Source organism: Puma concolor, chromosome B1, assembly GCF_028749965.1.
Source record: "Puma concolor isolate L17-30 chromosome B1, mPumCon1.1.hap2, whole genome shotgun sequence".
In the NCBI taxonomy this organism is placed as follows: domain Eukaryota; kingdom Metazoa; phylum Chordata; class Mammalia; order Carnivora; family Felidae; genus Puma; species Puma concolor.
The window spans coordinates 130,724,312-130,750,697 of NC_141670.1; the positions used below are offsets into that span (position 1 = coordinate 130,724,312).

Below are 26,386 nucleotides of genomic sequence, written 5' to 3' on the forward strand. Positions count from 1 at the left end.
TTTGAGCACAGTTGCTGAATCATATATAAGGCTATGCTTAGCTTTGTAAGAAACTACTGAACTGCCCTTTAACGTGGCTAAACAATTTAGCATTCTCAACAGCTATTAATGAAAGTTCCCTGTTGCTTTACATCCCCACCAACATTTAGTAGAGTTTGTACATATAAAAAAAACTTTTAGCCATTCTAACGTGTGTATTGATACCTCATTGTTTGATGTGCAATTGCCAAATAACATATGTTGAGGTGTTTCAGATATTTATTTGCCACCTGCATATATTCTTCAGTTAGGTGTCAGGATCTCTTGCTATTTATTAATTGACGTATTTATTTTCTTACTATTGAGTTTAAAAGTCCTCTGTATATTTTGGACACAAGTTCTTTATCAGATATGTGTTTAGCAAGTACAGTATTTTTCTCCAAGTATGTGACTTGTCGATATTTTTAACAGTGTACTTTTACAGAGCAGAAATTGTTCATTTTAATAAAGTCTAATTTATCATTTTTTTTCTTTCAATGGACTATACCCATGCTCTACTCTCTGTCATCTCTCTCTTCTAACTCTTCCTTTAAGATTCATGATTTACAAGGAGACTATCTCTAAAACTTACTATATGGACCATGTATTAACTTCCTAGGGCTGTTGTAACAAATTACCACAAAAGGGGAATGGTAATTTACTCTTTCAATTTTGGATGCTATAAATCCAAAATCATGATGTTGTTGGGGGTTGCTATTTCCTTCTGGAAGCCCTAAGGAGCCTCAAAGACAAACCAGGTGGCACTTTTCACACTTTACTTGGAAATCTCCTAAGGTAAATGTTCAATTTTATTGAACAGTAGAACACAATTCTGCCAGCTTCTGCAACTTTATCAAAAGGATCCCTATTCCTTCAGTGCCCATTACCTGTCCTTTGTTTTCATCTGAGACTCACAAGAAACATCTTCAATATTCCTAGCACCATTCTGTTCTTTATTTTATATATAATATAAATATACACACATACATACATATATATTCTTTAAGATAAAAGCTTCTCTATAGCTCTCCTCACTTTCTGGTTCTTCACCAGAATCTACTTTAATGTCCATATTTTTACCAGCAATCCTTTTAAGGCAAGCTATGCTTTTTCTGTAATGTGCCTCAAAACTCTACCAGCTTCTACCAATTACCCAATTCCAAATCCAATTACACATTTTGAAGTATCTGTTCGAGTAGTATTCCACTTCCCAGTGACAAAATATGTATTAAGGTTCTCCAGAGAAACAGAACCAATAGGAGATTATATCTGTATCAATATATCTGTATCTATATATCTATCTATATTTGCCCCCGTGTCTATAGCTATATCTTTACTTATGTCTGTATATAGTTCTGTATCATTTATCTCCATCCATCCATCCATCCATCCATCCATCCATCCATTCATTTGTCCATCCATCCATGAAGAGACTTTAAGCAACAGGCCTTTGTGATTGTAGCAATTGGTAAGTGCTAGATCTTTAGGGCATGTTGACAGACCAGAAACTCATGTAGGAGTTCATACGTCAGTCTTGAGGCAGAATATCTTCTCATGCGGATACCAGTTATTAGATGAGAGCCCATTCTGTTGCAGTGTAATTTCATCTTAATTTTATTATATCTACAAAGTTCCTATTTATAAGTGAGGTCACATTCACAGGTACCAATGATTAGGATTTGGACATATCTTTGGTGGGGACATAACTCAACCTACAACAGGACACAAAATTGTATCATGAACATCAAAAAAACTATTTCCAGTGAAAGTGTGTAATCTTCTGTTGAAACTGTCATAAAGTATTTTACATTGTTTCCATATCTAAAAATCAGAAAAACCATGAGAAAAACCTGGTAAAGGGGGCACCTGGGTGGCTCAGTTGGTTAAGCCACTGACTTTGGTTCAGGTCATGAATTTGTGGTCCATGGGTTTGAGCCCCGTGTCAGGCTCTGTGCTGAAAGCTCGGAGCCTGGAGCCTGCTTCAGATTCTGTGTCTCCCTGCTGTCTCTCTGTCCATCTCCTGCTCACATTCTGTCTCTCTCTCAAAAAAAAAAAAAATGATAATTTTTTTTAATAATAAAAAAAGAGAAACCTGGTAATCAAGCAAAACTAAGTGTAGTGGACTTACTGTATTAATGAAAAATATTGTTTTGATGATCTTAAAAGAGTCTCAGAAAGAAGAGATCAGAGGGGCATCTGGGTGGCTCAGTCGGCTTAGCATCCAACTTTGGCTCAAGTCATGATCTCGCATTTGGTGAGTTCCAGCCCTGCATTGGCTGTCTGCTGTTAGCATGGAGCCCACTTGGGATCCTGTCTCCCTCTCTCTCCGCCCTTTTACCGCTGTGCTTTCTCTCTCTCCCACAAATATATTTTAAATGTCATGATTTATAAAAGCTAACTAAATAAATATGTAACAAGAAATTAGAGAAAAGTGTTTATAGAATGAGGACCTGTACTGGGAGATTTGAAAGTGGGTCTTAAAAGGCAGGGAACAGATCAAAATTGTGTAGAATTTCTGACACTATAGTTTAGATTGCTTTATACCATGTGGAAAGAATCTTGAAGTGAAACTTGATGAGCAAGATAGTTTAGATAAAGTCTACTGTGCCAGGGACAAATAATGTATGCTAGGAAATATATGTATGTTGGTTTCAGCACACATAGTATATTTGTAAGCTTTCATATTTGAGAAATTTTCAAAAGAGTTTACAGCCAACTGAAACTTTTTTTTTAATTTATATATGAAATTTATTGTCAAATTGGTTTCCATACAACACCCAGTGCTCATCCCAAAACGTGCCCTCCTCAATACCCATCACCCACCCTCTCCTCCCTCCCACCCCCCATCAACCCTCAGTTTGTTCTCAGTTCTCAACAGTCTCTTATGCTTTGGCTCTCTCCCACTCTAACCTCTTTTTTTTTTTTTTTTCCTTCCCCTCCCCCATGGGTTCCTGTTAAGTTTCTCAGGATCCACATAAGAGTGAAACCATATGGTATCTGTCTTTCTCTGTATGGCTTATTTCACTTAGCATCACACTCTCCAGTTCCATCCACGTTGCTACAAAAGGCCATATTTCATTTTTTCTCATTGCCACGTAGTATTCCATAGTGTATATAAACCACAATTTCTTTATCCATTCATCAGTTGATGGACATTTAGGCTCTTTCCATAATTTGGCTATTGTTGAGAGTGCTGCTATGAACATTGGGGTACAAGTGCCCCTATGTATCAGTACTCCTGTGTCCCTTGGATAAATTCCTAGCAGTGCTATTGCTGGGTCATAGGGTAGGTCTATTTTTAATTTTCTGAGGAACCTCCACACTGCTTTCCAGAGCGGCTGCACCAATTTGCATTCCCACCAACAGTGCAAGAGGGTTCCCATTTCTCCACATCCTCTCCAGCATCTATAGTCTCCTGATTTGTTCATTTTGGCCACTCTGACTGGCGTGAGGTGATACCTGAGTGTGGTTTTGATTTGTATTTCCCTGATAAGGAGCGACGCTGAACATCTTTTCATGTGCCTGTTGGCCATCCGGATGTCTTCTTTAAAGAAGTGTCTATTCATGTTTTCTGCCCATTTCTTCACTGGGTTATTTGCTTTTCGGGTGTGGAGTTTGGTGAGCTCTTTAGAGATTTTGGATACTAGCCCTTTGTCCGATATGTCATTTGCAGATATCTTTTCCCATTCCGTTGGTTGCCTTTTAGTTTTGTTGGTTGTTTCCTTTGCTGTGCAGAAGCTTTTTATCTTCATAAGGTCCCAGTAATTCACTTTTGCTTTTAATTCCCTTGCCTTTGGGGATGTGTTGAGTAAGAGATTGCTACGGCTGAGGTCAGAGAGGTCTTTTCCTGCTTTCTCCTCTAAGGTTTTGATGGTTTCCTTTCTCACATTCAGGTCCTTTATCCATTTTGAGTTTATTTTTGTGAATGGTGTGAGAAAGTGGTCTAGTTTCAACCTTCTGCATGTTGCTGTCCAGTTCTCCCAGCACCATTTATTAAAGCGACTGTCTTTTTTCCATTGGATGTTCTTTCCTGCTTTGTCAAAGATGAGTTGGCCACACGTTTGTGGGTCTAGTTCTGGGGTTTCTATTCTATTCCATTGGTCTATGTGTCTGTTTTTGTGCCAATACCATGCTGTCTTGATGATGACAGCTTTGTAGTAGAGGCTAAAGTCTGGGATTGTGATGCCTCCTGCTTTGGTCTTCTTCTTCAAAATTCCTTTGGCTATTCGGGGCCTTTTGTGGTTCCATATGAATTTTAGGATTGCTTGTTCTAGTTTCGAGAAGAATGCTGGTGCAATTTTGATTGGGATTGCATTGAATGTGTAGATAGCTTTGGGTAGTATTGACATTTTGACAATATTTATTCTTCCAATCCATGAGCAGGGAATGTCTTTCCATTTCTTTAAATCTTCTTCAATTACCTTCATAAGCTTTCTATAGTTTTCAGCATACAGATCCTTTACATCTTTGGTTAGATTTATTCCTAGGTATTTTATGTTTCTTGGTGCAATTGTGAATGGGATCCGTTTCTTTATTTGTCTTTCTGTTGCTTCATTGTTAGTGTATAAGAATGCAACTGATTTCTGTACATTGATTTTGTATTCTGCAACTTTGCTGAATTCATGTATCAGTTCTAGCAGACTTTTGGTGGAGTCTATCGGATTTTCCATGTAAAATATCATGTCATCTGCAAAAAGCGAAAGCTTGACTTCATCTTTGCCAATTTTGACGCCTTTGATTTCCTTTTGTTGTCTGATTGCTGTTGCTAGAACTTCCAGCACTATGTTAAACAACAGCGGTGAGAGTGGGCATCCCTGTCGTGTTCCTGATCTCAGGGAAAAAGCTCTCAGTTTTTCCCCGTTGAGGATGATGTTAGCTGTGGGCTTTTCATAAATGGCTTTTATGATCTTTAAGTATGTTCCTTCTATCCCGACTTTCTCAAGGGTTTTTATTAAGAAAGGGTGCTGGATTTTGTCAAAGGCCTTTTCTGCATCGATTGACAGGATCATATGGTTCTTCTCTTTTTTTTTTGTTAATGTGATGTATCACGTTGATTGATTTGCGAATGTTGAACCAGCCCTGCATCCCAGGAATGAATCCCACTTGATCATGGTGAATAATTCTTTTTATATGCCGTTGAATTCGATTTGCTAGTATCTTATTGAGAATTTTTGCATCCATATTCATCAGGGATATTGGCCTGTAGTTCTCTTTTTTTACTGGGTCTCTGTCTGGTTTGGGAATCAAAGTAATACTGGCTTCATAGAATGAGTCTGGAAGTTTTCCTTCCCTTTCTATTTCTTGGAATAGCTTGAGAAGGATAGGTATTATCTTTGCTTTAAACGTCTGGTAGAACTCCCCTGGGAAGCCATCTGGTCCTGGACTCTTATTTGTTGGGAGATTTTTAATAACCGATTCAGTTTCTTCGCTGGTTATGGGTCTGTTCAAGCTTTCTATTTCCTCCTGATTGAGTTTTGGAAGAGTGTGGGTGTTCAGGAATTTGTCCATTTCTTCCAGGTTGTCCAATTTGTTGGCATATAATTTTTCATAGTATTCCCTGATAATTGTTTGTATCTCTGAGGGATTGGTTGTAATCATTCCATTTTCATTCATGATTTTATCTATTTGGGTCATCTCCCTTTTCTTTTTGAGAAGCCTGGCTAGAGGTTTGTCAATTTTGTTTATTTTTTCAAAAAACCAACTCTTGGTTTCGTTGATCTGCTCTACAGTTTTTTTAGATTCTATATTGTTTATTTCTGCTCTGATCTTTATTATTTCTCTTCTTCTGCTGGGTTTAGGCTGCCTTTGCTGTTCTGCTTCTATTTTCTTTAGGTGTGCTTTTAGATTTTGTATTTGGGATTTTTCTTGTTTCTTGAGATAGGCCTGGATTGCAATGTATTTTCCTCTCAGGACTGCCTTCGCTGCGTCCCAAAGCGTTTGGATTGTTGTATTTTCATTTTCGTTTGTTTCCATATATTTTTTAATTTCTTCTCTAATTGCCTGGTTGCCCCACTCATTCGTTAGTAGGGTGTTCTTTAACCTCCATGCTTTTGGAGGTTTTCCAGACTTTTTTCTGTGGTTGATTTCAAGCTTCATAGCATTGTGGTCTGAAAGTATGCATGGTATGATTTCAATTCTTGTAAACTTATGAAGGGCTGTTTTGTGACCCAGTATATGATCTATCTTGGAGAATGTTCCATGTGCCCTCGAGAAGAAAGTATATTCTGTTGCTTTGGGATGCAGAGTTCTAAATATGTCTGTCAAGTCCATCTGATCCAATGTCTCATTCAGGGCCCTTGTTTCTTTATTGACCATGTGTCTAGATGATCTATCCATTTCTGTAAGTGGGGTGTTAAAGTCCCCTGCAATGACCACATTCTTCTCAATAAGGTTGCTTATGTTTATGAGTAATTGTTTTATATATTTGGGCGCTCCGGTATTCGGCGCATAGACATTTATAATTGTTAGCTCTTCCTGATGGATAGACCCTGTCACTATTATATAATGTCCTTCTTCATCTCTTGTTACAGCCTTTAATTTAAAGTCTAGTTTGTCTGATATAAGGATGGCTACTCCAGCTTTCTTTTGGCTTCCAGTAGCATGATAAATAGTTCTCCATCCCCTCACTCTCAATCTAAAGGTGTCCTCAGGTCTAAAATGAGTCTCTTGTAGACAGCAAATAGATGGGTCTTGTTTTTATCCATTCTGATACCCTATGTCTTTTGGTTGGAGCATTTAATCCATTTACATTCAGTGTTATTATAGAAAGATATGGGTTTAGAGTCATTGTGATGTCTGTATGTTTTATGCTTGTAGTGATGTCTCTGGTACTTTGTCTCACAGGGTCCCCCTTAGGATCTCTTGGAGGGCTGGTTTAGTGGTGACAAATTCCTTCAGTTTTTGTTTGTTTGGGGAGACCTTTATCTCTCCTTCTATTCTAAATGACAGACTTGCTGGATAAAGGATTCTCGGCTGCATATTTTTTCTGTCTAGCACACTGAAAATCTCGTGCCAATTCTTTCTGGCCTGCCAAGTTTCAAAAGAGAGATCAGTCACGAGTCTTATAGGTCTCCCTTTATATGTGAGGGCACGTTTACCCCTTGCTGCTTTCAGAATTTTCTCCTTATCCTTGTATTTTGCCAGTTTCACTATGATATGTCGTGCCGAAGATCGATTCAAGTTACGTCTGAAGGGAGTTCTCTGTGCCTCTTGGATTTCAATGCCTTTTTCCTTCCCCACTTCAGGGAAGTTCTCAGCTATAATTTCTTCAAGTACCCCTTCAGCACCTTTCCCTCTCTCTTCCTCCTCTGGGATACCAATTATGCGTATATTATTTCTTTTTAGTGTATCACTTAGTTATCTAATTTTCCCCTCATACTCCTGGATTTTTTTATCTCTCTTTTTCTCAGCTTCCTCTTTTTCCATAACTTTATCTTCTAGTTCACCTATTCTCTCCTCTGCCTCTTCAATCCGAGCCGTGGTGGTTTCCATTTTGTTATGCATTTCGTTTAAAGCGTTTTTCAGCTCCTCGTGACTGTTCCTTAGTCCCTTGATCTCTGTAGCAAGAGATTCTCTGCTGTCCGCTATACTGTTTTCAAGCCCAGCGATTAATTTGATGACTATTATTCTAAATTCACTTTCTGTTCTATTATTTAAATCCTTTTTGATCAGCTCATTAGCTGTTGTTATTTCCTGGAGATTCTTCTGAGGGGAATTCTTCCGCTTGGTCATTTTGGATAGTCCCTGGCGTGGTGAGGACCTGCAGGACACTTCCCCTGTGCTGTGGTGTATAACTGGAGTTGGTGGGCGGAGCCGCAGTCAGACCTGATGTCTGCCCCCAGCCCACCGCTGGGGCCACAGTCAGACTGGTGCGTGCCTTCTCTTCCCCTCTCCTATGGGCGGGATTCACTGTGGGGTGGGGTGGCCTGTCTGGGCTACTTGCACACTGCCAGGCTTGTGATGCTGGGGATCTGGTGTCTTAGCTGGGGTGGGTAGGCAAGGTGCACGGGGGCAGGAGGGGCAGGCTTAGCTTGCTTCTCCTTAGGTGGTCCACTTCAGGAGGGGCCCTGTGGCCGCAGGAGGGAGTCAGATCCGCTGCCGGAGGTTTGGCTCCGCAGAAGCGCAGAGTTGGGTGTTTGCGCGGAGCGAGCAAGTTCCCTGGCAGGAACTGGTTCTCTTTGGGATTTTGGCTGGGGGATGGGCGGGGAAGATGGCGCTGGCGAGCGCCTTTGTTCCCCACCAAACTGAGCTCTGTCGTCCGGGGGCTCAGCAGCTCTCCTTCCCTTTGTCCTCCAGCCTTCCCGCTTTCTGAGCAGAGCTGTTAACTTATGACCTCCCAGACGCTAAGTCGCGTTTGCTGTCGGAACACAGTCCGTTAGGCCCCTCCGCTTTTTGCCAGCCAGACTCGGGGGCTCTGCTTGGCCGGCGAGCCGCCCCTCCGCCCCGGCTCCCTCCCGCCAGTCCGTGGAGCGCGCACTGCCTCGCCGCCCTTCCTACCCTCTTCCGTGGGCCTCTGGTCTGCGCTTGGCTCCGGCGACTCCGTTCTGCTAATCCTCTGGCGGTTTTCTGGGTTATTTAGGCAGGTGTAGGTGGAATCTAAGTGATCAGCAGGACGCGCGGTGAGCCCAGCGTCCTCCTACGCCACCATCGTCCCTCTCAGCCAACTGAAACTTTTTAAAAAGTTTTTATCTAAATTCAAGCTAGTTAGCAAGCAGTATAATATTAGCTTCAGGTGTACAAGATAGTGATTCAATCCTTCCATACAACACCCAGTGCTCATTACAAGTGCACTCCTTAATCCCCATCACCGATTTAAACCATCCCCTGACCTACTTCCCCTGTGGTAAACATTAGTTTGTTCTCAATAGTTAAGATCCATTTCTTGATTTGCCTCTGTCTCTCTCTTTTTTTTTCCCCTTTACTCGTTTATTTTGTTTCTTAAATTCTACTTCCCAAGCCAAAATATTTTCCAGTGGGTCATTATTTTAAATCATATGGACTTGCATTTACTAAGATCTACAAAAAACAAAACAAAACAAAACAAAAGGAATCCTTTGAAAAATCAAAAATAAGATCTATAGAGAAGTTGCCACAAAATGATAATATTTAGTTATTTACAATAAAATTCATTCTGACATCCCTCAACCTCTCTTCTTTTTTTAATCATCATTTAGAAAGAAGCGGTACTACCTATGGGCATAGTTCAAAGGGAAAATAGATATCATAAAAGCCATAATTAAAAATTATCTGTTTGGTAAATGAAGAGTAGCTTCAGGGATCTATGCATATAAAATTTAGTGACCTTGCCTCAAGTCAGCACACCAGGGATATTTTTTTCCTTCACCAGTGCTCTCTGCATGCCCTAGAGTACTGCTTTCACTAGAATAGAGTTGTCTCAATTTTCACAAACTGTCATCCAATGAGATATGGCTTTTCTTTTTATTATATTTATGGGTAGCTAAAATTCCCGAGGGGATGAATTACTCAAGATAGTTAAAGATGGTAAGACAAGAAGTAATGGTCCGAAACATGAAGAGAGAATACTTAAACTAGATAAGATGAAGAAATTCTTAGTCATGAGGTCAATGAAGCAGTAATAGGGTACCCAGGGAGGTAGTCAAGATAGCATCACTAAACACTATTCAGACTCAAGGGAAAATTAATGAGACAAGCTCTGGTTGGGAGAATGAGAAATCTTATGTTTTTAGACAAGGAAGAAATAATCTATTATAGGTAACTCAAGATGCATCTTTTAAATAGTTCACCTATGTAAAAATGTTACTTCTAATTGGTGTTAAAGTATTCCATTTTAAGAATTAATACATTTCAAGGTGATTTTTAAAGGCTTCAAGCAGTACTTCTGCAACAAATATTTACTGAGTGTCTACATTGTGCCAGGCACTTTTCTAGGCTTATTAATATATACTCAGAATATCACACAGGTGCATGAAATATTGATTTTTAATGAAGGCCATTGGTGACTTCATTGGTGACCTCCAACACCATATGTAGTTAAAATACACTAATGCTTCATTCATGTATCAGCACACAGTAATATATATTAGTGCTTGATATGCGTGTTTCTCTGCAAATGACATGCTATTTCAAGTGCTTTAACTCCTATCTATCACTATTGTCTTAATTTTTTCCTACTGGTTCATTATGCTATTAAAGAGAGATAATTAATGGTTTATTCTGTATTTGTACAGATTAATTTCTTTATTCTATAATAATATAAAACCTATATATTTAAAATAACTATAGTATATAAGTAATATAGGTAACATTTAATTCATGGATTGTATTACGCAAAGTTAAAGCAAAATTTGAAGTATAATTGCTATAAAATCACTGTAAATGTTTAAATTACACAATTTGATTAGTTCTTATATACATACGTGCCTTGAAGCCATCACCACGATTAAGATCATGAACATAACTACTACATCCAAAAGTCCTCTTTTCGAATCTCTTCCTCTCATCCTTCTATAACCCATACCCTTCACCAGACAACCATTGACCTGCTTTCTCTTAATATTGATTAGTTTGAATATTATTGAATATTTGAATACTGAATATTAGTTTGAATAAAATATATAACATTTTATATAAATGGAACAAAATACCTACTCCTTATTGTCTGGCTACTTTTACTCAGCATAATTATTTGGAGAGTCATTTATGCTGCTGAATATATTAATAGGCCACTCCATTTTATTGCTGAGCAGTAGTCCATTGTACGAATATACCATCACTTGCTTGTCTATTTGCCTGTTCATGGATATTTTGGCTGTTGTTAGCAATTTGAAATTATTAAAAATAAAGCTGCTTCATGTAAAAAATCTTTCTATGGACATATGCTTTCACTTATTTTGTAAAATGCCTTGAAGTAAAATGATTAGTACCTATAAAGTTTGGGGAACTCTCAAACTGTTTGCAAAATATTGTGCCATTTTACATTCTTCCTAGCAGTGGAGTGGTTCTATTATAGAATCATTCCACTAGGTACGTAGTGGTATTTCATTGTCATTTTAAATGGTATCTTTCTTTTTATTTTAAGTTTATTTATTTATTTTGAAAGACAGACAGCATGAGTGGGGGAGGGGAAGAGAGAGAGGGAGAGAGAGAATCACAAGCAGGCTCCACACTGTCAGAGCAGGTGCTCAAACCCATGAACCCGTGAAGTCATGAGATCCTGACCTGAACTAAAACCAAGAGTTGGACATTTAACTGACTGAGCCACCCAGGAACCCCTTAAATGGTATTTTTCTAATGAATAATGGTGTTGAACATATTTTATTTGCTTGTTTGTAATCCATGTATCTTCTTTCATTATGTGTGCCTTCAGATCTTTTGTACATATTTAAATGGCTTATAGCTTGTCCAGTGTGTGACTTGAACTTGTTTTCATTTTCTTAGTGCAGCTTAATTTTGATGAAATCTATTTATTTATTTATTTATTTATTTATTTATTTATTTATTTATTTCATGGATCATACTTTTGGTGTCTAAAAAATATTGTCCAACTCAAGAGATTTTTCTCCCATGTATTTTTCTCAAAATTTTATGTTTTTAGTTTTACACATAGATCTATGATCCAATTTGAGTTAAGACTTCTATACAGGGAGAAGTATGATCAAAATTTGTTTGTATATATTTGCTGAAATTGTTACTTTTCTGCAAAGAATTGCCTTTGAGCTTTGTCAAAAATAATGTATGGGTCTGTTGGTTGATTTAATGTTGTGTTCCACTGCTCTATTTGTCCATTTTTAACACAGTATTCACTCTCTTGATGACTTTACCTTTGTAATAAGTCAGCTTGTCAGTATCTACAAAGCCTACTGGGATTCTGACTGGGATTACACTAAACCTATAAGTCAATTTAGGCAGAACTGACCTTTTATCTATGTTGTTGCATTAAAGCTGCCTATGTCTCAATGTGTTTAGGTCCCTGTCTTCAATTTCTTTAGATTTGATTTATAGATTTTACTGTATACATTTTTTACAACTTTGGTCATTTTTTACCTTTAATTATTCCAAAATGTTAACGCTCTTTTAAAATATATTATTTTTCATTTTTGACTTTTTTGTTAGTACATAGAAATGCAATTGTTACTGTATATTACATTGTATGCGAAATTAGTAACAGTATTTCTAATAGTTTTTAACATGTTCCATAGAATTCTTTCCATAGATGATCATTCCATTTTCAAACAAGTAAAATTTACTTCTTCGTTTCCAAAATCGATGTGCTTAATGTTTTCTTATTTACCGCACTGCTCGGAAGTATAAATACAATGTTAGTAAAGTGTTGAGAGCAGTTATTCCTTCTTTGTTCCTGAATTTAGGAGGGAAACCATTCACTTTTTCACAATGAAGGATATTAAAGAAAGAACCCTGTAGCTTTTCCCTAGCTTCCCTTTATGAGATGAGGATGTGCCCATGTATCGGAGAGTTTTCATTAGAATGAATGTTGTATTTTGTTAAATGCAATGCCAATTAATATTGCAGCAAGGTATTTTCTCCAAATATCCAACATGCTTTTTAATGTCACAGTCATGTTCTCAGTAGGGGGATCTACTGAATCACGTGGGCTATATTTATAGGACATTGAATGAGGTAATGAGTTGAACTTTTTATGCAGCTCAGTCGTTACTAGAGTTTTATACAAGGGAAAGAAATAGTGACAATATAAATGATAAAGAAAACTCTGGAAATAAGATGTATTCCTTTTTGGGTACACTATCAAAACATGCATGTTAAAAATATAATAAAAATAATAAATATTATTTTCTTGCCAAGATTGTAAATATTTTTATTGGTAATGCACAGTGTTAATGTTGATAAAGTAAATGAAGTATTTTCAGAAACAGCTCGTAGGAGTTCAAATTAATTAAAGTTCGAGGAGATAATCACAATATGTTAAATAAAAATGCAGGTTACAAAACAAAATATATAGTACCATCATATTTTTGTGGTATAGGTAACTATAAAAGCACCTCAGAAAAATTATTAAAGGTACATGTAATGTATACTTAATAACTGAATGGTCAATTATATGGATTATTTTTACTTTCTTCTCTACAACTTTATGTTTTTGAAAATTTTATACAACAGACAAATATTTGCAGGTTGTGTTTCTCAGGAACAGACTTTGAGCAGAGATTGGTCTGCAAGATATTTATTAGAAGATGCTCTGAGGATTAATGCTTTCAAAGGAAGGGAAGGACACAGAATTGGGCAGAAGAAGAAATCAGCCTGTACTTCAGATTCAAAGAAAGTTTGAACCATTGTGCAAATGTTGAAAGGAAGTATCTTAACTACTGAAGAAAATTGATGTGAGATATTTTCTGGATGTAACATGATTTTTAATGTCACAAATCAGGCTTTCCATATAAGCAGGCTGGAGATGTTATGGAATCGCATGTAATATTGATAGGTGTACCTAGATCAGGTGAAGGAAAATCACTTCAAAACAACCACCTTAACCATGTGTTAGAAACTAAAGCAGCTGTGCTGAAAGAATCAAATACAGGATATCAATAAAGAGATGGGAATTATTTAAAAAAAAGGTGCCAAATGGAAATTCTAGAGGTTAATACAAAATTATTGAAATGAAACATATACTAGAGGAGCTGAATGGTAGATTTGAAGTGGCAGAAGAAAAAAATCAGCAAAATTGAAGAGAAGTAATTAGAGATTATGTAGTCAAAAGAACAGGAAAAAAAAAAAAAAAGAATAAGGAAAACTGTACAGAGCCTCAGAGAATTATAAGACACCATTAAACACACCATTATAAGCATGAGTGGAATACTCATAATGAGAAGGGAGAGAAAATGGACCAGAAAAATATTTGAAGAAATAATGGCTAAAAACTTCCCAAATAGGATGAATAATACTAATCTATACATTCAAAAAAGCTTAATTAACCCCAAGTAGACTAAATTAAACAGATTCACAACTATAGACATCACGGTGAAAATACTGAAAGTCAAAAACAAAATCTTAAAAGTATAAAGGGAATAAAGACTTTATGAGAACTATTAAAGGATCCCAGCAATGCTGAAGAATACAAGATTAATAGCCAAAAATCATTTATATTTCTCTAGAGATGTAATGAAAAATCTGAGAATTAAATTAAAAAATCCCATTTATAACAGATCAAAAGGAACAAAATACCAGAAATTGATTTGCAAAAATAATTGCAAGTGTATTGAAATCTACAAAGCATTGTTAAAAAGATAAATAATAAATAAGTGGGGAAAACATCCATGTTCTTGGATTGGGAGTTTTAATATTGTTAAGATGGTAATACCCCCCAAATCTGTCTACAGACTTTCTTCAATTCTATAAAAAATTAAAACTACCCTTTCTCAGAAATTGACATGCTGATTCTAAAGTTCAGATGGAGGGGCGCCTGGGTGGCGCAGTCGGTTAAGCGTCCGGCTTCAGCCAGGTCACGATCTCGCGGTCCGTGAGTTCGAGCCCCGCGTCAGGCTCTGGGCTGATGGCTCAGACCCTGGAGCCTGTTTCCAATTCTGTGTCTCCCTCTCTCTCTGCCCCTCCCCCGTTCATGCTCTGTCTCTCTCTGTCCCAAAAATAAATAAACGTTGGAAAAAAAAAAAAAAAGTTTAAAAAAAAATAAAGTTCAGATGGAAATGCAGAGAAATCATCCTAAAATAATCTTGATAAAGAAGAACAGAGTTGGAAGAGCCACACTTCCCAATAAATAATAAAAATAGCCATATAGATCAATGGGATGGAATTGAGAGTCCAGAAATAAGCTTATATATTATGGTCAATTGATTACTGACAAGGGTTGGAAGTCATTTCATAAGGGAAATGGTGTTGGGAGGATTGGATAGCGACATCAACAAAAATGAATTTGGATACCTACCTCCTACCACATAAAAACAAAACAAAACAAAACAAAACAAAAACTTTAAATGGTTAAATGTCCTAAATGTAAGTGCTAAAACTTTAAAATTCTTTGAAGGAACATAGTGTACCTATGTCCCAAAATGTATGACAAATAATAGCATAAATACCATGGGGAGAAAAATTTAAGTACATTGTTGGAAAGTTCATGTAGTATACATGAAGTGATATAAAAAAAACAATTGTGATAAGTATGGATTTTATAAACTATAAACCACGAAAAGAAAAAAAAACAATTATAGCTTGAGTGAACAGCACTGATAAAATGGGAAACAAAAAAAGAAGAAAAAAGATGAAAGAGGAAAAATAAAAGAAAAAAAACATAAGAAACAAATTGGAAACACATGGGAAATTGATGCATTTTAGTCCAGATGTATCAATAACCACTTAAATGTACAATTTTTAACACCAGCTATTAAAAGGTAGAGACTGTCAGATTGGATTTGAAAGCAAAACCCTGTTACATTCTATGTAAACATAGAGTCAAGGAATAAATGCATTGTAAGGAGGGGAGACGGTAAAAAACTTAGAAGTATGCCATAGTAACAGCAGTAAAAGAAACGCTAAAGTAACCATATATGTCCTGCCTCTAGCAGCTGATATTAGTCCAGAAATGGTCATGTGACTGAACTTAGTCTCATAAACTTGAAAGGAAGAATTTAGAGTTTACTTTAGAGAACATGTTTTCTCTTATTTCTCTTCATCATTCCCATTAGACACAAAAAGAAAAAACAACACAGCAAAACAAAAACACTTTCACAGGTAGTCCTCTCTCTACCATGTGGGTTACCAGCCTTGGGATAACAGGGAAAATAGAACAGCACAGATGAAAGAAACAGGTGTTCGATAGCTCTGTTGGTTGATTGCCTAGGTTTCCAGTCACTTCAGATAAGAAACATTTTTATTAAGGCATTTGAAATGTTTTTTTCTGCTACATAATTCACCTATTATCAATCTCAGTATTAATTTTCTATTAGCAATAATTTATTTTTTCTCTCCTAAAAGAAAATTGAAAAATATTTTGATGAAAGTGATATCTAGTTGTTGTACTGTGTTATCTCAAAACACAGCTAAATTACACATAAGAATGCTTCTAATTATAGTTTCAACCAGTGGTTAATAAATGACTGATTTAATACTTAAGATTGTTTACTCCTATACAATTTAGTTTGCAATTTTAAATCTATATTTTTAACAAATTAAATATTAAATATTTTAAAGACCTATATATTTATCATTTTAATAATTTTGATACCATTGTTTATATTTGAATATATAGATTTATAAATAATATTTTATACATCAGATTTATTTTTCTACCATCTGGAAAATATAAGTTATTTCTGTTAAGGTAAATATCTCACCAAAACAAATCCATATTTTTTGTTCTTCTTTCAGTGCTTAGTAAATAAACACTGTATTTAAATTTATTAAAATATATCACTTCCTTAATGAAAATTTAACTTAAGGAAAATCTCAGTTATAAATAAATCATTAAGTATTATCTCAGGGCCCAATGCTCTACCAAACACACAATGATACTCACTTAATGAAATTTATTCATGGTAGGTTGACAAAAAGACTTTGGAGATATCAATTCCTGTTAGATTATAATTCATACTTTCAATATTGCTTATGCATAATAAAACAAAATTGTGTACTCCTCTCTCCTAAGTATTAATTTATAAAGACATATTTTGTTACACAAAGAGTATCAGTGAATTTGGAGTTAATTGTTTAAATTCTAAGATCCTTCTTAACAAGAATTCTAATAATTCTTGTTAGAACAATCTAACATTGGATACATTAAAATGTTTTTTTAACGTTTATTTATTTTTGAGAGAGAGAGAGAAAAAAGGATCTGAACCAGTCTCCAGGCTTTACACTGTCAACACAGAGGCCTACTCAGGGCTCAGACTCATGAACTGTGAGATCATGACCTGAGCTGAAGTCCGACACTTAATGACTGAGCCACCCAAGTGCCCTATAACGTTAGATATATTTTAATTCCACTTTTTTGAGATTGCTTATTGAATATTTATGTGCTTTTTAATAAAAAGATAAAGGCATTTGAGTATTAAAATATCCCCAGAAACATTTCTAGATTTTTCCTCTATTTTTATGTGCCATAGAATTCAGGAAAAGCCCAGATTGGTATTTTAAAGACTTGATTATGCTGGAACAGAGATTGTACCAGCTTTGATAAGAAAAGAGTTCTTGAAACCAGGAAAAAACATATTTACTTGAAAATGAAAATATCACCAATTGATTTAGATGTATCCATTAAAACTATACATCTATCCTTAAAAAAACACTTTGGCATCTAAAGAAAAAAGTAATTTATTAGCAAAAAACTATAGGTTTAAAATTAGGATGTTTAGGGATGCCTGGGTGGCTCAGTAGGTACAGCATGTGCCTCTTGATCTTGGGGTTGTGAATTTGAGCACCACAGTGAGTAAGAGATAACTTAAAAAAATAAAAGCTTTAAGAATAAATAAAAATAGAGTAATCAGAGCTTCTTCCAGAACGGCGTCTGCCCGGGTTTTGTGGACTTCCCTCATGGCATGTACCCAAACGCCAGTCTTCGCTTCCACCTCAAACGAAGAAGCCGAGACCGCCTGCTGCCCCCAAGCCAGAAGAGACATCCACCTCTCAGCACTTGACAAAAGGAGAAAAAGAACAGAAGGAAGCAATTGAACATATTGATGAAGTACAAAATGAAATAGACAGACTTAATGAACAAGCCAGTGGGGAGATTTTGAAGGTAGAACAGGAATATAACCAACTCTGCCAACCATTTTTTCAGAAGAGGTCAAAATTGATCACCCAAATCCCAAATTTTGGGGTAACGACATTTGTGAACCATCCACAAGTGCTTTTACTGCGTGGGAGGAGGATGAAGAGGCACTGCATTATTTGACAAGAGTTGAAGTGACAGAATTTGAAGATGTTAAATCAGGTTACAGAATAGATTTTTATTTTGATGAAAACCCTCACTTCGAAAATAAAGTTCTCTCCAAAGAATATCGTAGGAATGAGAGTGATGATCTATCTTCAAAGTCCACTGAAATCAAATGGAAATCTGGAAAGGATCTGACAAACGGTCAAGTCAAACATAGAATAAGGCCAGCAGGAAGAGACAGCGTGAGGAACCAGAGAGCTTCTTCACCTGGTTTACTGACCATTCTGATGTGGGTGCAGATGAGTTAGGAGAGGTCATCAAAGGTGATATTTGGCCAAATCCGTTACAGTACTACCTGGTTCCCAATATGGATGATGAAGGGGAACGAGAAGAAGAAGATGATGATGATGAAGAAGAAGAAGGATTGGAAGATACTGATGAAGAAGGAGATGAGGATGAAGCTGAAGATGATGATGAGGGGGAGGAAGGAGAAGAGGATGAAGGAGAAGATGACTAATGGAACACTGGTGGATTCCAAGCTTCCTTTCTAAATTTTCTCCAGTTCCTGGGAGCAACTTGCAATCTTTTTTTTTTCCCCTCCTCCTCTTGTGCTCATTCACCCTGTTTTTGAAGTCTCTTTTCTCTCCCTTTATACCATGGTTCTCAATTTATTTTGGGGGGAAATAATCTTGAGCAGGATATAGTGGGAAAAGAATCTCTACCCCTTTCTGTTCCAAATTCATGTTAATCCCTTCCTGTCTCAACAAAAACTTTATGGAATCAACACCACTGTGCTCTGTGGGAAAAAAGAAAAACCTTCTGCTTCCCTAGCTCTGCTGGAAGCTGGAGGGTGCTAGGCCCCTGTGTAGTAGGGCATAGAATTCTAGCTTTTTCCTCCCCTTCTTTGTATATTGGGCTCAGAAATTACACTGTGTCTCTATGTGAATATGGACAGTTAACATTTACCAACATGTATCTATCTGTCTGATTTCTCTTGCTGAAAAAAAAAAAAAAGAAAAAAAACGAAAAAAAAATGGGTTTATAGAAGGTCAGCAAAGGGTTGGGTTTGAGGGTGGGTTAACTGGGCATTTTGACAACATGGCTTCTCCTTTGGCATGTTTAATTGTGATGTTTAATGGACATCCTTGCAGCTGAAGATGGCACTTTTAAAATAACATTCTCTCCTAATGATGACTTGAGCCCTGCCACTCGATGGGAGGATCAGCAGAACCTGTAGGATCTTATTTGGAATTGACATTCTCTTGTAATTTTGTTCCTGTTTATTTTTAAATTTAGTTTCACTGGAAAGGAAGGAGGCTCAGTTTTAAACATTAAAAGTGTACACATTGCTTTGTTACAATAAAACTAAATGTGCACACACTAAATAAATAAATAATAAGTAATTAAATAAATAAATAGAATTAGGATGTTTATAATCAACTTTAATGAGGATTTCCTTAATAAATGATGAACAAAACACTAAATTTTAGACTTGCTTATTTAAGGAATAAGGAGCTATCTTACTAAAATAGTCATTCTTTCATTAAGTTAATATTTATTGAGCTCAATATGGGCTAGTGATACTCCAAATACCAGGGATGTAGTAGTAAACAGGATAGGCTTAACCTGTTCTAGTAACTCCTGGAGTTTATATTTCAGTAACACACCCTAATCTCAATATCACTAAGGGTAAAATATTAACAACTATATAGAGGTACTTGTTAATGTGAGATTAGGAATGAGGTAGGAATTTCTTCAATAACATGGTGGGCATATAATAGCAGCTCATTTAAAAACTCTTGTAATATATGCAAACTCTTTCTATTTCAGTGTTTGCTACAGGCAATGCCAAAATCTGGACATGAATATTTGTGTTCCTCAGAAAACAAGCAGATTTTTAGAAAGACAGTGAATATACATAGTTTCAAATGTTATTTTCTAAACATATGAGACTATAAGTCAGAGACTATATCCCTTATAAGTGAAAACAGTACAAGTTGGCTTATAAATACATTAAATGTTTTTAGAAAACAAACAACTTATTGAATTATATTATTCATCTCATAGGAAACTAATAGTTCATTTTATGAATCAACTATTTTATACTTAAATTATGGTTATACCTTCCTTTAAATTCTATCTGTGTACTAGGTTGAGTAGTACCTCCCCCCCCCCAAAAAAAAAAGTTCATGTTTAAAGGAACTTTGGAATGTGACCTTGTTTGGAAATAGAGTCTTGTACATGTAAATAGTTAAAATGAGGTCATACTGGATTAGGATGGGCCCTAAATCAAATGACTGGTGTCCTTAAAAGGAGGCCACATGAATAATTAGAGAACACACAGGGAGAACACCATATGATAATGGTGGCAGATTAGAGTGAAGCACTGACAAGCCACGGAGTGCTTAGAATTCCCAGCAACAATCAGAAAAGAGGAAAGAGGTATGGAACAGATTCTCCTTCATAAGCTCCAGAATGTATCAATCCTGCCAACCCTTGATTTCAGACTTCCCGCCTCACAGCTGTGAGAGAATAAATTTCTATTGTTTAAGCTGCCCATTATGCTTATTTGTTATGGCAACCTTAGAAAACTAATATAAATCTAATATTAAAAATCCCAAGCATTTTTCCTATTAATCTCACATTAGGAAATACTTCTAAAAAATTAAGACAAGGATAATGCTGTTCCATATAGAAGATTTTGTTTGTTTAAGTGACATATTTTAAACAACATAATATTCTCATTTCATTGTTATTGAGACATTGTTCTCAATGACATATACTTATTATTCTTTTAAGTACATATTTAACTAATATTAAACTTAGTCATCATGTGGTACATTACATCCCTGGTACTTATTTATCTTATAAGTAGAAATTTGTGCCTTTTGATTGTCTTCCCCTAATTCCCCTCCTTCCTGCCCTCCACTGCTAGTAACAAGTGTGATCTACTTTTCTATAAGGTTTTGTTTTTGTTTTTAGATTCCATGCGCAAGTGGGATTATACTGTATTTGTCTTTCTCTGTCCTATTTCACTTAGTTAACTGCCTTCAATATCCATCCATGTTGTAGCAAAGAGTAGGAGTTCCTTATTTTTGCCCATATATGCATATATATATGTGTGTGTGTGTGTGTGTGTGTATGTATGTATATATATATATCAATCACAACTTTTTCATTCATTCATCTGTTGATGGACACTTCTGTTGTGTCTGTCTTGGCTACTGTAAATAATGCTACTATAAACATGAGGGTGCAGATATCTTTTTGAGTTAGTGTTTTCATTTCTTTTGGATTTATTCCCAGAAGTAGAATTGCTGGATCATATGGTAGTTCTATTTTTAATTTTTTGAGAATCCTCTTTACTGTTCTCCATGGTGGCTGTATCAATTTGCAATCTCACCAGCGATGCTCAAGGGCTCCCATTTCTCCACATCCACACCAGGATTTGTTATCTTTTGTCTTTTGGATAATGGCCATTGTAACAGGTATGTGATTATATCTCGTGGTTTTGATTTGCATTTCCCTAATGACTAGTGATGTTGCACATCTTTTCATATACCTGTTTGTCTTTTGTATATCTTCTTTGGAGGTCTATTCAGGTCCTTTGTCCATTTTTAAAATTGTTTTTTTGTTCCTGTTTGTTTTATTTTTTGTTTTGTTTTGTTTTTTACCATTGAGTTATAGGAGTTCTTTAAAATTTTGGATATTAACCCCTTATCAGATATATGGTTTGTAAATATTTTTCCTATTCTGCAAGCTATCTTGTTTCCTTGTTGATGTTTTCTGTGTTGTGCAGAAGGCTTTTAGTTTGGTATAGTCCCACTTATTTGTTTTTAATTTTGTAATTTGTGTGTTAGGTGTTATATCCAAAAAACCATTATCAAGACCCATGTCAAGGAGCTTTATTCCCATGTTTTCTTCTATGTTTTCAGGTCATACATTAATCCATGACAAGTTAATTTTTGTGAGTGATACAAATAGGGATCCAATTTCATTCTTTTTTCATGTGAATATCGTAACATCCTAGCACCATTTATTGAAGAGATTTTCTTTTCTCCATTGAGTATTCTTGGCTTCCTTGTCAAATATTTGTTATGGTAGTTGATGATATAGGCCTGGGTTTTTTCTTGGTTCTCAGTTTTGTTCCATTGATCTATTGGCCTGTTTTTATGCCAGTACCATACTGTTTTGATTACTGTCGTTTTATAGTATAGCTTGAAATTAGGAAGTGTGATGCCTCTTGCTTTGTTCTTCTTTCTCAGGGTTCTTTGGCTCTTTGTGGTCCTTGTGGTTCCATGTAAATTCTGGAACCCATGTAAATGCGTGTTTTCTCTAGTTCTAGAATAAATGCCATTGGACTCTTGAAAATGATTGGATTGAATCCATAGAAGGCTTTTGGTAGTAGTATTGAAGTTGTAACAATATTAATTCTTCCAAACCGTAAATGGGATAACTTTCCATTAATTTGTGTCTTCCTTGATCTCTTTCATCAATGTCTTGTAGCTTTCTGAGTAGAGATCTTTATTTATTCCTAAGTATTTTATTGTTTTTTATGCTATAGTAAATGACACTGATTTCTTTATATTTCATTAAATATTTTTATATTAAATTCATTGTTAGTATAAAGAAATGCTGTTGATTTTTATGTTAGTATTGTATCCTGCAACTTACTCTTAAAGTCATTGATTAGATCTAACAGTTTTTTGGCTGCCTTTTAAGGATTTTTTATATATGAAATCATATCATCTACAAATATAGACAATTTTACTTCTTTCTTTCTAATTCTGATACTTTTATTTTTCTTGCTTTGTTGAACTAGCCCAGACTTCCAGTACTATGTTGAAATAGAAGTGTTGAGAGTGGGAACCCTTGTTCCTAGTCTTAGCAAAAAAGCTTTCAATCTTTCACCATATGATTTTAGCTGTGGACTTGTCATAAATGACTTTTATTACATTGAGATATGTTCCTTCTATGCCTAATTTTTAAAGAGTTTTTCTCATGAATGGATGTTGTATTTTTCCAAATTTTTTTCCTGTGTCTGTTGAAATGATTACATGATTCTTTTTCTTTCATTTTATCAATGTGATTTTGAACATTAATTTGCATATGTTGAACCATCCTTGTATTCAAGGGACAACTTACACGTGATCAGGGCGAATGATCCCTTTAATGTGCCAGTGAAATTGGTTGGAATTTTATTGAGAGTATTTACATACATATTTATCCAAATAATTGGTTTATAGTTTCTTTTTCTAATAGTGTCCTTTACTAGTTTTGGTATCAGGATAGTGCTGGCCTCGTGAAGTGAGTTAGGGAGTGTTCGGGTCTCTTCGATTTTGTGGAAGAATTTTAATAAGATTGGTGTTAATTCTTCTTGACTGTTTTTTGTAATTCACTAGTGACAAAAAAAAATCACCAGTGATACCATCTAGTCCTGGGCTTTCCTTTGTTGGGAGACTGTTGTTATTGTTGGGAATTTTTTTATTACTGATTCAACTTGTTAGTGATTGACCTATTCAGATTTTCTATTTCTTTCTGATTTAGTCTTGGTAAGTTGTATGTTTCTAAGAATTTTTCCATTTCATCTAGGTTGTCCAGTTTCTTGGTGTACAGTTGTTTAGAGTAGCCTCTTATGATCCTTTGAATTTCTGTGGTATCAGTTATGTCTCCTTCTTTGTTTATAATTTTGTTAATTTGGGTACTTTCTCTTTTTAATCTTAGTCAAGGTTGTGTTAATTTTTAAAAATCTTTTCAAAGAACTGACTCTTAGTTTAGCTATTTGTTTTTTGGTTCTTTATTTCTATCGTTTTCTGTTATTTATTTTATTTCTGCTCTAATATTTATCCTTTCCTTTCTTCTACTAATTCTAGGCTCAATTTGTTCTATTTCTAGTTCCATAAGGTGTAGAGTTATGCAGCTTATTTGGGATCTTTCTTGCTTTGTAACCTATGAGTTTATTGTGAACTTCCCTCTTAGAATTGTGTTTAGTGCATCCCATAAGTTCTGGTATGTTATGAAGAGACATTTTTATTTTCCCTTAATTTATTTATTGATCTATTGATTTTCAGGAGAATGTTATTTAATTTCCATGTGTTCATAAATTTTCCATTCTTCCTCTCATTGTTGATTTCTAGTTTCATGTTATTATTGTCAGAGAAGATAGTTGGTGTAATTTTAATCTTCCCAATGCCTCTCAGCTGGGACAGTAACTCTGTTCCTTGCCTCGGCATGGGCACACTAAACTCCAGGGCCAGTAAATCTTCTTATTTAAGGATCTGAATTAGGCACGTATCTCCCCCATTAAGTTCCCTGGTCAGAGTGCATCTTGACTTAGTTCTGCAAATGAGCAAAACTGCTGGTTGGGGTTACTACTTGGGCACTACAGGTATGAACTGGGACTACTAAGATCTATGTGCTGGTTGTTGCAAATACCTCTCCCTTCTCTTCACATTCAGACTTCCTCATGGTTGAGTCCCACAAATTCCAATGCAATTCCCATGGTACGGGATTAGATCAGGGGATCTGATGAAGTGACCCAATGCTAGGGGTTGCTCACTTGTCCCCCTGGATTCTCCTCTTCCACTGGAGGATCCAAAGGCTCAGGAGAGACCTTTCATCATGCTGCACTGGCCTGGGAGAGGGGCAATGCAGTCAGTGCGAAGGCACTTCTCTTACCCTTCTACTACAGTCTGTCTTGGTCTCTGAAGTGCAGAGGTATGTGCTTCAGCCTCATCTCGTGTTCTAGGATTCACTTGGTGGTAGAGAGAGAGGTATTCTTGAATAGTTGTTAATTGTTCTTGTGAAGGGAGTGAAGTCAGAAACAACCTATGTCACCATCTTGGTGATATCACTCCCCTTATACTATTTTTTAAAGCATGATAATGATTATCATCACACATGCCATAATAGCAATATTTCTACCAAAAAAAGGAGACTTTATTTTTTTTTTAATTTTTTTTTCAACGTTTATTTATTTTTGGGACAGAGAGAGACAGAGCATGAACGGGGGAGGGGCAGAGAGAGAGGGAGACACAGAATCGGAAACAGGCTCCAGGCTCTGAGCCATCAGCCCAGAGCCTGACGCGGGGCTCGAACTCACGGACCGCGAGATCGTGACCTGGCTGAAGTCGGACGCTTAACCGACTGCGCCACCCAGGCGCCCCAAAAAGGAGACTTTAAATGCAGAGAATGTCTGTAGAATAGATTAGGTTAAAAACAACTTAGTAATACAAACTTCTTTTTTAAATTTATGGTGAAATTTGATAACAAAAATTATTAGTCTAACATTGACATGACAAAACATGGATAATATTAGGTCTTACATTAAATATTTCACATTAATTTATCCTGCTTTATTCCAAAAGTTGAATTAAACTCTGAAGTGCTTTGAAGTTGTTAAATATTATGAAGTCTTACAATGTTTTGACTGGATTACTTAGCTCAAATCCTTTCATTTTATAAATGAGGAAAGATTTCAGAATAATCAAAGATTTTCCTATTGTCATCAGACTAGAGCTTATATTTGGCACTCTACATTATATTAGTAAAGATTAACCAAGGATATTGGCAACAAGAATATTTTCATTATACCAAATATATGTGTTAATGCAGTTAGATTCAATACATGGAATACATAAGAATATTGATGGCATGAAGGAGCTGGCAAAACTTTCTGATTACAATGGTCCAAATTGAGTTTTCTTATTTACATTATTTTCATTATTGTTGTGTGCCTTGTGATATTTAACATTTTTAAAATATAGGGACACCTTGGGTCTCAGTTAATTGAGTGTCCAACTCTTGATTGCAGCTAATGTAATTATTCCAGGGTCATGGGATCAAGCCCCACATCCAGCTCTGTGCTGAGCATGGAGCCTGCTTAACATTCTCTCTCTCTCTCTCTCTCTCTCTCTCTCTCTCCCTCTGTCCCCTTCCCTGCTTGTGACCTCTATCCCTAAAATTATATATATATATGTATGTATACATATATATAATTTTATCATCAATATAACAACTATAAATGAAGTTGGCATTTCCATGTTACAAATGATGAAAATGAAGTTCAGATCATTTAATTTTCCCAATATCTCAAGTCAGAAAATACTACAGTTACAACCAAACCTTGTATGAAAGCTCCACAGTGCACCAGTTTCTTTCTGCATTTTTTATTTTCCTTCATGACCCATGCAGCCAGTTGAAGACTATTTTATGTTATAATCTCCATCAGTTTAATACATTATGCTCTGAATGCATAATCATTCATGTTTTCTCTGCTTCACTTTTTAAAAAAATATTTGCCCTTTCTTTGAGGCTATTTTATTGACTCATCTACCCTTAGTCACTTAGTGTATCCACAGTTTTCTGTCTGGATCAAAAATATTGGAGAAGGAGGATGACGATCTCTGCTGGCAAAGTTAGATATCTTGAATTTCCAACACTATGCTTACTCCTTAGCTCCAGTGACAGAGATGATAAAAACTTTTTTCCTTCCCAAAGCACCTCTGTTTATAACTCCAATGTTTTGCA

At 35.8% G+C, this 26,386-nt stretch overlaps 1 pseudogene; it reads left to right on the forward strand.

Annotated features, from left to right (window-relative positions):
- LOC112858775 (protein SET-like) overlaps nucleotides 1-18,374 on the forward strand; it is a 62,914-nt pseudogene extending 44,540 nt beyond the window's left edge.
- The last annotated feature ends 8,012 nt before the right edge of the window (nucleotides 18,375-26,386 follow it).